Genomic DNA, 18,516 nt, shown 5'->3' on the forward strand with positions numbered 1-18,516 from the left:
GGACTTCCTCTTAGGGCCCTGAGCTTGTTTGGGGGAGATGACAGGAATACAGAAGGTGCCTTATTTAACCCAGTGTAGGTACCATTGAAGGAAAATGTCCTCTAAACCATGGGTAGTGTTGCACACTTGGACTCACTGTTTAAAATGACAGAGACATGTCCAAAATCCGAGGCAAAGGAGATGCTGTCCCTTTAAATTGCACACTGGTCAGACTCCAGGATTGTGATGGGAATTTGGAGAGGCTGGGTAATGAGTGGAAAGGAAAGGAGGAAGTCAGGGATCTCCTTATCTAGTGCAGGCAAGTCTGGGGTAGGGCAATCGCCCTGTCTCCCTGTTGACATCACAGCAGAGCCCCCCCACCCTTTTTGGCGATGGTCATCTGGGCAAGTTTGTCTGAATCTTTTCAAGGGAAAAGAGTAAGCATCCTCTGGGGATGTGCTTCTCCACAGCAGTCGCTCAGGGTCCTAGAGAAAATATAATTTGGGGCAGCTTGGGTGCTTGGGCAGGAGATGGATAGCATACTTTCCTAGGACTTATTCCTTTTGCTTTCTCCATCTCAGGCAAGCTCTGGAAGCCCCAGAATCTCTTCTAATAGCTCTGCTTTTCCAAGGCTCCAGGAAGTTAGGAAGACACTGGGAGAATGGAGAGAGATTGATATGTGTGCAGAGGTGGTGGTCTGTATGTGTAAGGACCAAGGGAGACCTACAATTTGTGAGGGATTGTGAGTGGGGAATCCATGATAGATTGTTGTGGTAGTTGACTTAAACAGCTGTCTGATTTGCACCTCGCAGATGATACTTGACTCTAAAATACTGCCATGGCAAGGGTCCCTGTGGAGGCTCTCGTGAAAGGGAAGACCATTTGAGTTAAAGGTGTCCTCCCTATTTTCTCCACCTTTTAGGAGCTTGTATAGGTAAATACTTTGGCCACCCTACCCAGGTAGTGTTGGGCCGTCGTTCTGGAGCCAGCCATTGATTTGATTCCTGGCTGCCTCTTAAAGGCTTGCCCTACTCAGCAAAAATGCTGAGTTTTACTGCTGTTAGCATGGCTTCCAGACTAGGCAGCTGTTACTTTCTCAAGGTAAATGGCAGCCATTCTGCTTGTAAGCAGTGAAGCTGAAGACGAGGCTGAGGTGGTGGGATGCAGTGTCTCCAAAGGCTCGTTGGAAAGGCCTCTGGGAGAGAAAGAAAATAAAAACATACCAGTTTAAAAATATTGATATATGTACATCGATATCTTTTGAGGAGAGATAAAAACAAACGTGTGTGTTTGTAGGAACCTGCCCCAGCTGGTGGGTGACTGTTTTACCTGAAAGCACTTGCACACATACCATTCCCTGCCTGTGGGCTGATCTCTCTGGTTGAAGCCTTCAGGAGGCCATGGCCACAGTGTAGACTTTTTGCAAAGCTCTGGTAAGAGCACAGCTTCCTTGTGCATTTGTGGGAGGGGGTATTGACAGAGAAAGAGCCCTCATGTTGATAAGGGTTCTTATTATGTATTTCCAATGTATAAATGATCAGAACTGGAAAGCATATTAAAGAGTAAATAGGCAGGACTCTGGCTCCAAGAGAGGACGGCAATTCCCCAATATTCCCTAGCAAATTGGTGGCATGCCCAGGGCTCACATTGTTTTTCAGCCAGATCTGTGTATTTCTAACTCCAGGAGTCATAACATTTCCTAATCTACCTGAGACAGTGCCTAGTGTCTCAGTTATTCCTCTTACTTCACAAAAGCATTAATATGTATATACACATGTACACACAAAAGGTGGTTGAGGAGGGAGAGAGAGACATAAGATAAGATAATATAATATAGATTCTCCTTTCACATCCATCAGACAATTACATGCATGTGGGAACCCAAGACTATGTGACTGGTACATAGAACCAAGTAGAGCATTTGGACTATATTTGAGCCTTTTTATGAGAAAAGCTTTGCTTTCTTGAGAGCAAAGTATATACTTAGCCATCTATGCAAATATTTCAGGAAAATGAATTTATTTACATTAATTAAAATCTTACTTCTCTGCATTCGTGATATAGGCACAGGAGCATATGCAAGAATATGCAGGCATCCATACACAGGATTGTACAATACAGGGCCAGAAACTCTCCCTTCCTATTACATTCCCTCCACTGAGACTTAACCTCCATAGGAATTGAGCTACACTGGGTAATGGATGACCTATAGGTGGAATAGGATTCATTTTTAAAAAGTGTGTTGCCAGTCTTTTAGATGCTCTTTTTGGAGTGCAGGAAAGTACTGAGAAACATGGGGATTTTAGGCCCATCTGCAATAAAGCCATTAACAACCTCACAACGATGCTTTTCTGGAGCTAGACGGCACTTTAGCTCCCAGAAGGGGGAGCTGTGACTCCATTTCAGCCAAGGAGAAACAGCTTGGCTGTTCCAGATCAGCTCTGGGGCCCTCCTGCTGAGTTGAGAAGGCCCAGCTCAGGCTGCAGGGAATCTATCTGTAGCAGCATAGGTGGGGACTGTAAAGATGTTCTTTCTCGTGCCCTTCAAATGGGACATCACTTTCTTAGTGCTTTCAAGAGAATTTATGCTATTGAGCAGAAAGTCCTGTTTCTCTGAAAGTGTCGTTGCAATGTGTGAGGAAATATTGTCTGATTTGCATGTGCTTTCTCTTCCTGGATTATCAGAGGAAGTCTTTAGGATGTATCACGAAAACAGGCCTTTACAGTTAGTCATAACATCCTTCTCTTCATACGTCCTCTGACCTAAAACCCAAAGTTTAACAAATAAGTTAGTGAATTCCTGGTAACCATATGAACAAAAGCATAAAAAGAGGAAGAGTCATCAAATAAAATTTTTGAACAGCTTTTCCCCATTGTTTCTCATTATAAACTTTCATATAAAAGATAATGAATATATCATATGTTGTTTCTCCATTCCACAAGCCCTAATCACGTTTTAGCACCTGGTTTAAATAATACTTCGAAATCTTCCCAAGACCAATCTCTTTTGTCTGGATTTTGATACAATTTTTTGGAATCCTGATTTATTTAGTTTTTGTCACTCTTTACTCTGTTTATCAGTCACACAGGTACAGGTCTCTCTTGATCGCATCAAAGTGTGCTCTTAATAGGAACATTTTTCTTTTGTTGCCTAGGGACTGGCACACAGTAATTGTTTCAGCAGTGTTTGCTTTTGCATGTCGTATCCAGTGTCAACAGTATGTCAGTTTTTCTACGCTCCCCCATCCTCCCTTCTCTCAAAAAAATTGATCCTCATTCACTCAAAGCAAAGCCAGTATAGTTACAAGATTACACAGCTTATCCCAACAGCTCGAGGGTACTGGTGAAGGTGAACACAGGTAGTTATATCTAACTTGACAATATTCCATACTGTGTCCCAGGATCCTTATTATATTATCTCCTTTAATCCCCGCTCCCATCCAGTGAGGCAGATGAAACCCCTCTACAGAGGAAAGTGAAGCTTGCGTGTTTCCAACTTCCTTTTAAGCAATAGGGCAAGGATTTGAACTTTGCTTGAGCATGTCTACTCCTCTACTACACAATCAACATCACTTGTCACCATTGAGCTTTGCTTGTTCAACTGACGCTGGGAACAGCTGGATCACACTGTTGACTCTTTGGAGCTGATGTTATAAAACTCTTGGAGAACTTCTGGATGTATAATAAAAAGAATGTTTTCATTGAGTAATTTTTTTGAAGAAATCTCTGAACGTTTTTCAATAATCAAACCTTTCTCTATAGTCTGGAATCAAAACTGTTTTGGTAACGTAGGCAATATGTGTCTTCCAAAGCTCAGTTTTAATCTTAAGAGTGAGTTCATTCCCACCCAAAACAGCTGGTATTAAAACTGAAGAAATTTGCAGGATTCTTTTTTTTTATTTTGAGTATAAACCTTCCTGTTATCTATAAGTCTCAGCAATTAAACAAATATTTTCTAGTCATCAGACCCTTATATGCTATAATCATATAAGCAAGTAAATATAATCATATAATTGAAAATGTTCTCTTTTAAGTAAAAAAAAACCTAGAACCCTATGATATCCATTTGAAAAGTCTATCTTACATTGCACAATAATTTATGATCATTCTCTAGATTATCTCACCTTTAGGGTTTTGACACAAAGTTCTGAGAAAGATGTGCATTGGGTTAGGGTTGAAAGAAAAGATTTATTTATTTTCCGTAACAGTGGATGTTACCCGAGTGACCTCTGTTTGACAAATATTGCCCTAGGATAGTACTCTCCAATAGAAAACTTTGTGGAATAAGAAAAATGTTCTCAGTGCTAGCCACTGGTACCCACTGCACCCTTAAAAGTGTTTCAAGGCTACTGGTGAAGTGAGTTTTGATTTTTTTTCTCATAGTGAGTTTTGATTTTGTTTAGTATTTATTTATCTTTCATTTTGATTTATGCGGCTGTATGTGACTGTTGGCCATTGAAGTGGACAGTTCAGGTTTAAATACATCAGGAGTGTTGCATCAACACAGTCCTGCTTTCATGGAGCACATGTACAGAGGAAGAGATGGCTGATAATGAGTAAGCAAATAGAAAAGCACACTAATTAAACCTAATATTAAATGTCATATAGGTAATTAGGGACCCTATCTAGAAACAAAGGTGGGAGATATATCTTTATATGAGTGAGTCATAATAAGACACTTATGAGTAATGTACTGATGTTGAGATTTAAATAAAATGGGAAATTATGCAGGGAAATAGTTAGGAAGGAAAAGGAAATACAGATACCCAGTGTGTATATAGCTTTAAATGAAGCAGAGTGCAACGTGAGATGAAACAGGAGAGGCAGACCGAATCCACATTGAAAAAGTCTTTTACAAGGGAGTGAGAGGTTTTTACATCTTTCTCTTGACATGTCTTTAGTTGGGAAGTATGAGGTCTGAGAAGGAAGGCATTCTGGAATTGACAGGAGGTACTCTCTGTTCTGTTTTCATCATGCCCACATTTATTCCATCATTTCAATGTGTTCTGCTCATCTTAATTTCCAGTCTTGCTTAGAGTACCACATTCTAAAAATCCTTGGGTTGAAAAGTCAAAAGTGAATAGATAGAAAGGGGGAAATAGAGTTAGCATGTGGGCAGGAGATAATTGAAACCTGAGGGAAAGAGTAGAATCTGACTATGGTTTCAACTGCAAAGGCTTATCAAATGTTTTATTTGCAGAAGGACTTGTACAAAGTGGTCGAGCAGATACAACAGTGAACAATGATAAACACAGACCATCTAACAGAAGAGATATGCAAAAATTCCCAAATATTCATAATAGAATGGTAATTGCCATTTCAGAATTTTACAGAGTTTAGGAAAAGGGGGAAGGCTAAGGAAGACACATCAGAAAAGACAGTGATGAGAATGAACAGTAATTATAAATCCTTGGAGATCACGGACTGTATCTTTTTATTTTATATCTCCTTTATTTCAAAATTTCATGGGATACAAGTACAGATACATAAGGTTCTTAATTCTAATCCTGACCTTACTCAGTGTCTATAAAGACTTCTTAAGAGCCTGTCTTTTTCTTTTTAGGTTTGCCTTCTGTAAATTTAGAAGGACCATACTGTTGCTTGGCTCACTGAAGAATTACTGCTGGGCTGTATGGAATGCAGCATGACAAAATTCTTGTAAAAGCAGAGAGGGAGACACATGAATGGTGGCTGTGCTTCATCATGAGTTAGATGTCCTCTCAGCGATGAGAAAATCTAAAGGAAGTCATATCTACAGTCCCGATTGTGATTCAAGACAGGCTGGCTGAGTGGGATAGATGGTGAGCCACAAGTGCAACCTTTAATATCTAAGTGATTAAGTGTTAACATGAAACCCACTATCCTTCTGGAATAGAGCAGCCCAAAAAGGTTTTCTACAAATCCACAGACAGTCCTTGCTACTGAGGGGGCAAAAAAGACAATTAAGAAAATAATGAGGCCAAGGAGAAGTGAAATTAATTTTTTATATGACAGTGAAGGGTTTTTTTTGTCTCCCAGGGGAACTTTCTTTTGGAGATTGCAAGTGTCCTTGAGGAGAATAGCCTGAATAAGACTGGGTGTGAGAAAGTGAACAGTGGTCATTACCAGTGTTGCCTGCTACTGCTACACAGGAAGAGGGAGCCTGATAAAGGCACACAATGTATCATTCTTAACAAATTCTGTACTCACATGGTGCAGAGCTGTATAGAGGCATGTTGGTGTCCTCTTGGGAATAGCTAAGTAAGTGAATCCCCCCAAGGATGAGAGGTAGATCCATAAGGCAATTAACAAAAGTGAGGTGCAATCATTTTTGTGTAAACTGTAAACGTTGGAACAGCAGGGCCTCAAGTAAATGGGCCATCTGAACAGTTAGAACCCTCTGTAAGGGTTAAGCCAACACAGGCCCCAAAGGCTTTCTGAGATATAATTTATCTAGCATTTCAGAGGCCTGGAAAATGAGACAGTGGGGAAGAACAGATCCTGTGTGTGGGTAGTGTGGAAAACCAGTTTACAGATTACAAGTTGATTTGGATAGAGGAAGGCTTCATACATCTCCAGGGGATCGCTGCATTTTAGAGGACCCATCCTATTAAGGGATAAGTTCTCAAGTTGCTATATTAAGAATTAGTCATCTGCAAAAATAGATGAAATGCATGATGCCTGTGGGAATCCCTGGAGTAGCCAGAAGCCCCACGATAAATCTGGAAGACCATTCTGAGAATGTAACTGAGACCATAGCCTTGAGCAAATATGTCGCTGTTTACATGGTACTGGGTAAACTAAATTTCTCATAGAATTTTGTGAGTTCTGAGTTTATAGGCATTCTGCAGGGGGAGCATCTACAAGGAGCCTTACTAGTACTATAAAAACATCTGCTTAAGTACAGAAGCCATTTAAAAAGAGAATATCAGCATTTTGGTATGTGTAGGCATGTGGGGGAAAGATTGAAAAATATATTACCTGGCAGGGCTGGTAATGCAGTACTGCCTCCAACGCATTCTGAAGATATGACTCTTTCAGAGGAAGTGGTCACCATCAAGTGCAGTTTCCGGACATGGATGAGGCTGGGGAGGACTGAGAGCATTAGGACAGTGTCATTCATAGTCCAGTGGAGACTTACGAATGATTTCTGGAAATATTAGAAAGCCAGACACATTTTTATTCATTTTCTTCTCTCTCTTTCTTGCATGAAAAGTTGTTTATTCAGAGTTCAGGGTCTTCACCCACAATATTTAGGAGTGACTCAAATGTCACTACTATAAAATCACTCCTGGCCTGGTGCTGTGTGTGTCAAAATTGTTTGCTTTGTATTCTTTGTACTATAATAGATATATAGTAGATTTTTGTTGTATATTGTCTACAAGCACAGAGTAGGTAGAATAATCTCCCATTTTGAATATGTGAAAACTGAGGTGCGTAGCAGCAGTGTTCCCGGTTGAAGACCAACAGTGAGCCCATGGTGTGGTATGGAGGGTTTGAACCCACTTCTATCTGACTAAGAGGTATTGAAATCTTGAGGCCTGGAGTCTGAATACCTGTGCTACCACTTACTAGTCCTCTGATCTTAGCCAGGTTACCTAATGTTCCCATGTCAGTTTCACCATCTGTAAAATGGGGAGAACAAGAGCAACTCTGTATGGAAATGGGATGACAATGTAATGAGGTCATTCGGGAAGTGTTTCAAACTGTACCTGGTCAGTTGTCACAACCACATAGCATTAATCATTTTTGCTCCTATTACTGCTGTGTCCTGATGTATCAGATTGAGCACTGTCTGAATTCTTAGGCTTGTGTTCAAACTGGATAATCATACACAAAAGAGATTACTTTAATGTTTGAGATATGACCTTGCAAGGGAAATCTTAGGATCATTTTTTACAAACCAACTCCTTCCCAGCATCTCACAGTGTAGCAGTGAGACAGCAGTGGTTATAGGAGAGAATGAGAAAGTGGGAACAAATATAACAGAATGCAGAACTGCTAAAGTAGAATTTTTACTTCTCTGTTGCTATGGGTCAGAAAACAAAAGTAGACAGGTCATTGACAATGAGAACTGAAAGTCCATATAGGTCTGTTTAATTTTCTCTCCCTTTTCTCTTGTTTTATTTCATACATGTAACCATTCTTTTTAAGGTAAAAGAGAATCTGAGTTGGCTCAGGCACCCCAAATTTCTGCAACCTTTCTCCCTGCATCTATCCACTTTCTTTTCTAATATGCAAGGCCAGTGTTGTCCATCAGGTTTACCTGAAAGCATGGATGATTAACAGTAGCTTGATTATCATGTTTATCTTTGTCTTCATGATTCCCTTCCACACCATTAATGCCATTTATTTTTATCAAATTCCTGAATATCTTGAAATGATCATTTAAACTGTATGTATTCTTCATTGTGATACACCAAATTTAAAATTATTCTTTCCAGTTTCCCAACAAGGACCTTTTGTCTAAAACACAGGGAATTCACTGTAAGCTATGCAATAAGTAACAATAGTAGACCTCAAGCCCTCGTCTATTAAATGCGATGTTCTTTGCCTGAATTACCCCTTTCCCTTGCATTAGTCTAAGGCATTGTCCAGCTACTAGCAATTTCCAGCCTGCCCCCACATGCAACGTGGTGGCTTCTTGTAGAGGAGGCTGATGACTGCTACTATTGTCTTGGGTAGGGTCAGTCATTGCAAATCATCAGCCATTATGTCATAAGACTTTGCCCTCCATTCTGATCTTTCAGATGTCTAAAGTGTGAAGACATCCATTGTATTTGCTCCAGGAGGAATTCTAAATGGGGCTGCTGGCTGGCGCTTCCTGATTCTTTGCTTAACAATCTGCATTTTACTTCCTTCCCTTCTTTATCTGTCAGTGTCCTGAATATCTTCTACTCTTCCAGTACGGTCTAGCTGCCAGTTTCATAGCCTCTTAAAATAGTAATTTAACTTCACAATGCCTCTGCAGGAAACCTTAGCTTAGCCTGTTTATTTGCACCCTAATTGTGTGAGTTCAAATGCTGCTGAAACCAGGGCCAGCAATCATAGAATAAACCATTTTCTAACGTTGAGCCAGAGCTAAGTGCCAAGTTCTTTCTTTTAATGGAAACAGTGACTGCAAACCCACCTGTGATCGCACCGATTTCACTGTCACCGTTAAAGGGAACTTAAGAAAATGTAGGGTGGAAATGGCATGAATTTCAACAGCCAGATGTTGCAGGATACTGTACATATTTCTATGGCTATTTCTCTGACTCTGTATCTTTTTTCTATAATTTATGCACACACATACATGAATTCAAGAGAACTGATGTTGAACACTTTGGAATCAAATAGAAAGGAGAATTGTAGAGATACTGAAAAAATGCTCGCTCAAATAGTTGCCATTTTATATTACTGGCCCATGAACTGAGTCATAATTGTAGGATCACCTGCTATTAGAAGGCAAGCAGGTAGAGCTTTAAAATGGAGAGCATGTATGACTCCACCTGTATTTTCAAAAAGAAAATATTCCTTTCCCATTTAAAACAAGAGTAGGCAAGTGTGGGAATAAATTGAGAGGAAAGAAAGGAGCAATCAGGAGGGACGTAGACTGGAAGACAGTGAGAAAAGGAGGTTAGTAGGGACACGTAGAATGCTCTGTTTGCATGAAAATGCCACAGTTACATTCTACCCCACAAAAAAGAAATAGTTTTGGTTTGTTTTAGTTACTTGCTTGGACATTTAAACAAAATGCTACAAGAGAAATGAAGTAAAATTAAGCAAGAAATCGAGATGTAATTCAACAAAGCTTTACTTTGCTACCTGAAAATACATAATGATGAAGATGGTGATAAATAAGAACAAAAGCAGCATGATGTCAACCAGCATCACCAAGATGTCTCTATTTTTGTTGCTGATGCTGATGATGCTCTTGTCAGCTGTTTTAGCAGTAAGTGCCATCCAGGCAAGCAGTGCAGGAAAGCAGTCTCCCCTGAAGTGTTAGAAATGCACATGCAACACACACGTGGCTTGTGGTTGCTTCATTTTAAAACAGAATACTAGAGCTGGCAGGGTAAGTCCGTGGTTAACGTACTTTCTGAGTAAATGAGGGAGTTGCAGACTTCATATAAATGCCGGATGGACATGGTCATACTTACAGTCCCAGGGCTCTGTTAGCCCTGTCAGGAAGGTCTGAGTTAGCTGGCAACTACGTCAATGACAAAGGTAAAGAATAATTGAGGCTGACTTCTGACAGCACAATCTGTGTTTCACATGTACACACATGTGTGCCTGCATACATGTACACACTAAAGAAAAATTAATAATACAAGGAGAATGTCTTATTGTACACTTCTTCGTGTCAGACACTGTTCTAAGAGCACTGAAAAAGGCAGTGAACACAAGGGACTAAGACCCCCCAATATGTATGCTCTAATTAAGGGGAAAGTCGTTATATAAATAAACAAGCAAAATATAGTGTGTGTCAGATGGTGATAAGCGTAATAGAGAAGAGAAAAATAGAACATGACTAGAGAAGGAAGGTGGGTGGGACAGATGGAATGGTGGGAGAGGGCATGCTAATGTAAATAGGGAGGGGAAATGCCCAGGGAAGTGCTGCCTTTTGAAAAGAGGTCTGGGGAAGATCCAGAATACAGCTGGCTCATACCCTTGGCAGCATTCTAGGTAGCCATGTAGAATCTTCTTGACGCCTGAAAGTAAAAGAAGGGAAAATTGCAAGTGCTTAAGAAAGTAAATACCAGAGGTTGGACTGTGATCCAGAGTGATCTTTTAAAGCAAGTTCCTGTGTAAAAAAGGCAGTGTAACTAAGGTAGAGAGAGCAACAGGAATGAGGGGAGATTCTCTATCGAGAGACCAGGTGCAACATCCAGACACATTGCCAAGCTATGCTAAATTTTACAAGGGAAGCATAAATGCTTCTAAATTAAGAATGTGACACCCCATCTAAGAAATCATATGTGCAGAGTCTATGAAGAATGGTCTTTTTTGAGGACAAAAGAAAATTGAAATGAAACAAAGTATAGAATAGACTCTGTTTGAGAAGTATCCTTATATATCAGGAGATGAAATGATAGGAAATATCATTTATACAATGGACTAGCAACAGGACCTTCCATAAAGTTTTGATGTGAGAGTGAATATCACATACAGAGAGCACTTGGGAAAAGGCTTATGCACAGCTAGTACTCCATAAACAGCCCTTCTGTTTGAAAGCTCCTTTTATGGAAAGAGGACCTTTCCATATTGATTTACTTTTTGGTGAGCGACTGAAGGAGCATAAGAAACAAAATATCAAAGAATTCATGATTGTTGAATGAGATGCACATATGTATTAGTGGCTATTTTTGGATAATGCGCTACGAATGAATTTCATTTTTTCTTTGATGCTTCCCTGTATTTCCTTATATTCTATAATGAGTGTACATTACTTGGGTAATCAGTGCTTTAATTAGTAAGATTAATGGGATTAATGAGCTATCCACAGTAGGTTAGAAGAAAAACTGAAGCTTTGGAGAATCCATGAATGTAGGTATCTCCATTTGTAAGTTATTCTAAGTCAAATTTAGATGGCACACCTTCTTTTCTTCTTCACCATTGGCTTGAGTGAAAATATTCATAAGACATTGGTGATTGTCTAAGTGATTTGTGATTTCTAATGAACAAGAGTAGCTCTTCCTTCTTTAAAACAAAGTAGTGCCACCTTTACATTAAATGAAATGATTTCCTGAGGAGAGGACACTTTCTGTGTTATTGTTTGAGAATCACTGGTGACTCGGAGGCCTTTTCTCTGTTTATGTTGAATTTTTGAATACATTACTCTCCCGAACTTCCATTTTCTCATGTATGAAGTGAAGGCTTAAGGATCGTAGGAGCATTCTGAAGTCACTTTGGAAGTAGGGAGGAGGTGATAACATGAGATTAGCCCAGCTTTTCACGTTCTGCCTGCACCCAAGTAACTCTTATTACCTGCTTTGCTTCATTATACTTGATAAGATCCGAATATGAAGATTCAAGGATTTGAGAATGACTTGAACACATTGTACTCAACTTCTATTGCCATTTTAGCCATTGTATTGCGATCTTTCCAAGCCAAGTACGTCTTAGACATACCTCTGGGGTTCCTGGGAAGAAAAGGCTATTGTAAATCTGTGCCTTGTCACCTTTGTTATCAGAATGCAGAGCATACTTTTGCTGTCGGCAGATCAACTGCTATCACAACAGTATGTTCTGCCTTTAAGATAGGCTCCAATGGAAACACGTTTTTTGCCTAATAGACCTCAGGACTAAAAGTATGTCTCTCTGAGTCTTCCAGAAAGGTGAAGGCTAGGGGTTTCCCTGGAGATGAACATGAACAATTCAGACTCCTGGGAATAAATGAATGTGGGAAACATGGTAAACTTAGTAAATATTGTTTATCTTCATCCCAGAATCATAGTATATTAGTGCTATGCTAAGATTCTTAACACTCTATATAACTGGTCCACTGTTTTGACAGGTAAAGAAATCGAGGGCAGAGCAAATGGTTCAGAGTGTAAATAATGTACATCCTTTATGTACATCCACAAGTATAATGACCCAAGTTCAGATCCACTAAACTACTGTAAACCTGGACAGGGTAGCATGCAACTGTAATCATAAAGCTCTTCTTGCAAGGTAAGAAGCTGAGGCAGAATTTCTTGAAGCTCACCAGTACAGCAGCAACTACCAAGAGACTATACCAAATATGGTGAAAGGCGAGCATTGACACTTGAGGTTGTCCTTTGATCTCTACATGTGTCAAAGTATATACACACCTGAATTCTGACAACACACGCTCATACACCCCCTCTCTCACATACACACACGCACACACACACATGCATGTACATACACACACATGAGAAAACTTAAGACTATCACAAAAGGAACTGAAATGACAAATGTCATATTTAATCATACATCTCGTAGCCTAGAATACCAATTCCCTGTGTCTAGTTCTAAAATCATTCTCCTTCCATAACATTCTCATTAGGCACTAATTTTGATTTTGTTTTGCTCGGGGTTTTGAAAACTCTGAGGATAGTGCACTGGGTAGCATAATACATTGAGAGAAGCATTATATTATGTGCGTAAACATTTTGAAGATTCTTTTGTTTCCTACAAGGAAGATTTAATTATCCTTAATTCAAGTGTTCTCAAAATTATTTGACCTTATAATTTCAACTTTCTCTCTTCCAATTAATATTAATATTCCATGTGATATGTAAGAAATTTCAAATAGTAGAAAATCAATTCTCTTTGCAAATATAGGAATATTGTATTTGTGGTAAATTTGTGTTTAGGTAATTTTGATGATCTACATCATTTTGTAAATTATGATCATACTAAGAAAATTATGATAAGATAAAAAAAAGTTTCCTTATTGATTTAATGTAAGCTTCACTTCCCTTTCCTTCTCTCTCTCTCTGGCTTTTTTTGTTATTATGTTAATAGGTTACTATAGTAATGCCCTTTTTTGCTTTTCCCATTCCTGTGTCCTCTTGCTACTTATTTCTTATTGCTCTTATATTACTGCTCACATCTCATTAACGTTTTCTGAGGCATGTTTCTTGCGGATCAACTACATATATGATTCTGATTTTTACTTTTTATGAATAGAGTTGGTTTCCTGATCTGAAGCCTTTGGCAGTCTGAGAGAAGACAGATGTACAGTCTGGATTGTGTGAAGTGGCTGGTACTGAAGCTGGACTGCACCTATGTATAATGAGGAGCAGAGAAGAGGTCTTTCCCTGTGGCCTTGTATGTTGCATAGCTAGGACACAAGGAAGAGCCATTCCAGATAAAGAGTAGGAACAGTGTGTCGAGGGAGCATGCTAGAGGATTAATGCAAACGTTGGCTACTTAAAGCTTCAGGACTTAGATCTACTAATTTCTATTTAGATAATTTTTGCTGACTACTAAGAGAGTTGTTGGCTTGATTAGATCTACCATTGAGAATGACAGAGGATGTGGGAGGGGTAAGGAAATTCCTTGCTAGCCCTTTTGCAGGTCATGGTTGTGGTATAGCTATTGCACAGAAGATGCACATCTAGACTAGGACAGTGGCAGGGAAGTGGATGGCCTAGAGAAACACGGTTGGTGAGACAGAGGGAAGGGAGGGGTTAAAGATGGCTTCTTTAAGGTGGTGTCAGATCAGGGCCTCCTCTTTCTAAACACAGCTTCCAGAAACAGCAGGGTCTCAATTATCTCAACGTGGGCTGTGAAATTCTAAAAAAAAGTTCTCAAAACAGAATTAAGTTTAATTTGCTTTAATTGAAAAATAAACACATGCCATGTTCAGCGCTCTCAGGAGGAGAAAAAAAGGCTAGAAAATTAAATGAACTGTTCAGTATAGAAGAATAGTATTGGATATCATAAAATAGAGTTGGCATTGATTGAGAAATTTTATTTAGAATTATATTGAGGAATCAAAAGCAGTGATCTCATATCTGAGTTTTGGGTTTCTCAATGTTTTGTGGAGTTGATATTTTTATTGGTTATAAGGATGGTATAGGATAACTATGGAATTTGGAAAGTTCTGAAGTTGGAGTCAACAATTTCAGCTTCACCATTTTTTTTCTGTCATCTTAAGGGATTTCGATAAATCATGTTTAGCCTCAGCTTCATTATCTATATAATGGGAGAAATAATCACTGGATGTCTAAGAGGACTGTGTAACTAATATTCATAAAAATTTAAAGTGTTAAGAGATGATACGGAAGGATGCAGATGAGAAGAGGGAAAGGACAAAACGTTTTAAAAGAAAACATTGGCAAAGAGGGAAGAGACATGTGTCACAGCGAATCCAGCTATCTCAATCTTAGAAGCTTTCTGTTCTGGCATTCAGGATTCATGCTAGAGGTTAGGATAAACCACTGGGTCTGCTTCCATGGTACTTGTATTGTAAATATTCTCAAACTTTGAACCATAAAATGAAGTTGAAGACAAAAATGGGCAGAGAGATGTACCTTCAGAGACAAGTGGCATGCTCATAGGACTTTTCTTTACAGGGTTTTTCTGTTTCATGGTCTCTCTGCCCTCACCAGTTAGCACAGCTACTTTGACCTCTGGGTTTTTTTGTGCTTCAGAGAAGGACAAAGCGACCTCATTCTTATCAAGAGAATTGATCTTCAAATTGTGAGCTATAAATGTTAAATTCTTATAATATTGACATTTGAGAATCATAGTTGTAGAATTTTAGAATCTATCAAAATTTTAAGTCACAAAATCTTAGTATAATAAAAACTTAAGAGAATCTCATAGACTCATAGAAAGGAGCACTTATGAAATGAAAAAAAATCCAATCTTAGTACCATCAAATATTGAAAGTCCTAGGATTATGACATTAGAGATTTTTTTTTAGAAGATTGCACCAGTGGCTGTCTTCTTTACTTTCTTTCTCAAGTTATGAAAAAATATGTGTATAGCAACTTAGAGATTATTCTTAAATAAATATGCATATATAATATAAACATGAGATATGAAATACTTATAATACTTACAGTAGACCAATTGGCCAAATGTCATCCATGGTGGTGACACATAGATCTTCTGGATGTTATAGTATTTCCTGACAGGGTGATGGTTGCCTTTATAGACACCAAAGGCAAACACTTACCTTGAAGAAGGGAGAGCTTAAAGCAAAATAGAATTAACATCTTTTCTCACCGGCCAGCTCTGTTATAGTCTTTTTGCTGACTGTCATTTTAGAAAACATTTCTCTAAATACGCATTGTCATAGGACAATGCTAGATTCAGATAGACTAATACTCATGTGTGGCACTCTGATTTTTTTCTCATTTTTTTTTATTAAAAATTTCCATCTCCTCCCCTCCTCCTCCCCCTTCCCTCCCCTCCCTTCCACCCATACCCCCACTCCACCCCTCTCCAAGACAAAGAGCCATCAGGGTTCCCTTCACTATGTTAAGTCCAAGGTTCTCCCAGCTCCCCCTAAGTCCAGGAAGGTGAGCAACCAAACTGACAATCCTGAGTGAGGTAACCCAGGCCCAAAAAGATGAACATAGGATGAGTACTCACTCATAATTGGTTTCTAGCCATAAATAAAGGACATCGAGCCTATAATTCATAAAAAATCCTAGAGAAGCTATATAAGAAGGTGAACCCAAAGAAAAACATATAGTTATCCTCCTGGATACTGGAAGTAGACAAAATTGGTGGACAAAAAATGGGAACATGGGGGTGGGGTGGGGTGGGGGGATGGGAGGATGGGGAGAGAAAAGTGTGAAGTGGAGGATGCGAAGAACTTGGGGGAATAGGATGGTTGGGATATAGGAAGGGTGGATATGGGAACAAGGAATTATATATCTTAGTTAAGGGAGCCATTCTAGGGTTGGCAGAGACTTGACTCTAGAGGGGTTCCCAGGTGTCCAGGAAGACGCTCCCAGGAGAGGGTGCCAGAAATGTCCAGATCCTATTGGCACTCTGATTTTTATGCCATTTCTAGGGCAGTTTTGTCTGGAGACTTATACATTTATTCCTGTTCTTACCCACAGCTCTTCTTTTGTACACATGATAAACCACTGTTGATCTGCGTTCTGCCTTATGTTTCCTCTGAAACATTGGCTTAGACCATCTAGACTTATTTTAATCTTGGCATCTGTTTTATATGTGACATTTTTTCTTCCAGATTCTATGTTCTCTCACAGGTCTTCATATTCAGTGGTCTATTTTGACAGGAAGAGGAAGAACCTGATTTGGAGAAATGTGTAGAGTGAGACCATGAAAGCTGTGTGTTTTTGTGAGTGGTAGTAGTGATGATGGTGGTGTGTGTGTGTGTGTGTGTGTATGTTATATATATGTTTACCCTGCTTGTGTATTTTGTGTGTTGTGTGTTGAGAGAAGAGTGTGTATATATGTGTGGTAAGTTTAGGATGTGTGTGTTTTGTGGAGTGTATTGTGTGTGTGTGTTGTATGTGGTATGTAAATGTGTATGTTGCATGTGTGGTATACATGTGCATGTGTACATATATGTATTTCTGTTTAAGTGTTGTCTATATAGAGTATAGTACATTGTATACTATATGGTTTGTGTAGAGGAGAGAGAGAATGTGTGTACGATATATGTGTGCATGTATGGTATGAGAGATGTGTGTACAGTATGTGTGGTATGGTGTGTAGTTTTGGTGTGAATATGGGTGGTATGTGTGTTACGTGTTGTGTGTAGTATGTGGTATGTTTGTATGGTAATATTGTGGGTGGATTTTTGTGTATGCTATGATATCTGTGATATGTGATGTGTAGTATGTATGGAGTTTTGGTGTGGTGCATTTTGTGCATATGTATGTGTGTGTGTAGTTTGCATGTGTAGATGGAAGTTTTTGTCCTTCCTGGTTCCACAGTTGTTCAGTCTCAAAGAAACATATAGAGGCTTATATTAATAATAAATTGGTTGACGTATTAGCTCAGGCTTATTATTAACTAGCTCTAAAACTTAAATTCACCCATAATTCTCATCTCTGTTAGCCATGTGGTTTGGTCCCTTTTCATCAGTAAGGTGTTCTCATCTTACTTACCCTGCATCTGGCTGATGAATGCAGACTGAGTCCTCTTCCCAGAATTCTCCTAGTCTGGTCACACCACCTATTCTTCCTGCCTGGCTACTGGCCGATCACCATTTTATTAAACCAATATAAGTGATTAATCTTTACAGGATACAAGAGCATTATCCCACAGCATGCATGTGTATGTGGACATATGTCTCACACAGATAGTGAGCTTAACTCTTTCAAATGTGAATGTGCTATTTGTGCTCGAATGTACTCATGGATTTCTAAATGTATTCATATGTGAATAAACTTTCATGGAAATGAATGTTCTCATCAGGAGGTAAGGCATGTAAATGCTTGCATGGTTTTGATATGCATTTGTTAAGCAGCTATAATCTTTCTACCAATGAAGGAAGTCCTTAAATGAATATTAATGTATTTGTATTTGTAACCATTAAGTAACCATTTCAAGTTTTATTTGAATGATGTTTCAAATATGTCTCTTGTTTTGAAGTTATGATTGATACTAAAGATGCTAGATAAACCGGATTTAATGTATTGAGTGGTCTGGTTCATGAATATAGATGTGTGTGTGTGTGTGTGTGTGTGTGTGTGTGTGTGTGTAGGGGGTTGTATCTGTATGTAAATAAGTGAGTGTGTTCTGGGTATGGCTCTGCCTTGAGCATTTAGTGAAAGTTTTTTCAATAGTTCAGAAGAGTAGTTGTGACCAGAGACCCCAGACTCCAGCAGGTTTTGGATACTGATGTGTCTTCAGTATTGAGCCAGGCAGTAGACTAGCATCTAATGTTCTCTGTCTCTGGTGAGATCTCCAAATCATTTAAATAGCTTAGATGTGCCCATGTTAGGTGAGCTGAGACTGCCCCATGAGAATTACACATCTAAATGTTAATATAAGTAAAGATAGAAACAGAGACAGTAAACGTAAGTAAATGCCAGTGTTTTTTTCTCAAAGCAGAAGACAGAGAAAAAGAGGAGGAAATAACATGGGTTCAAGTATCCAGACATTTATG

This window comes from Arvicola amphibius, chromosome 6 (genome assembly GCF_903992535.2).
Source record: "Arvicola amphibius chromosome 6, mArvAmp1.2, whole genome shotgun sequence".
NCBI classification, from domain to species: domain Eukaryota; kingdom Metazoa; phylum Chordata; class Mammalia; order Rodentia; family Cricetidae; genus Arvicola; species Arvicola amphibius.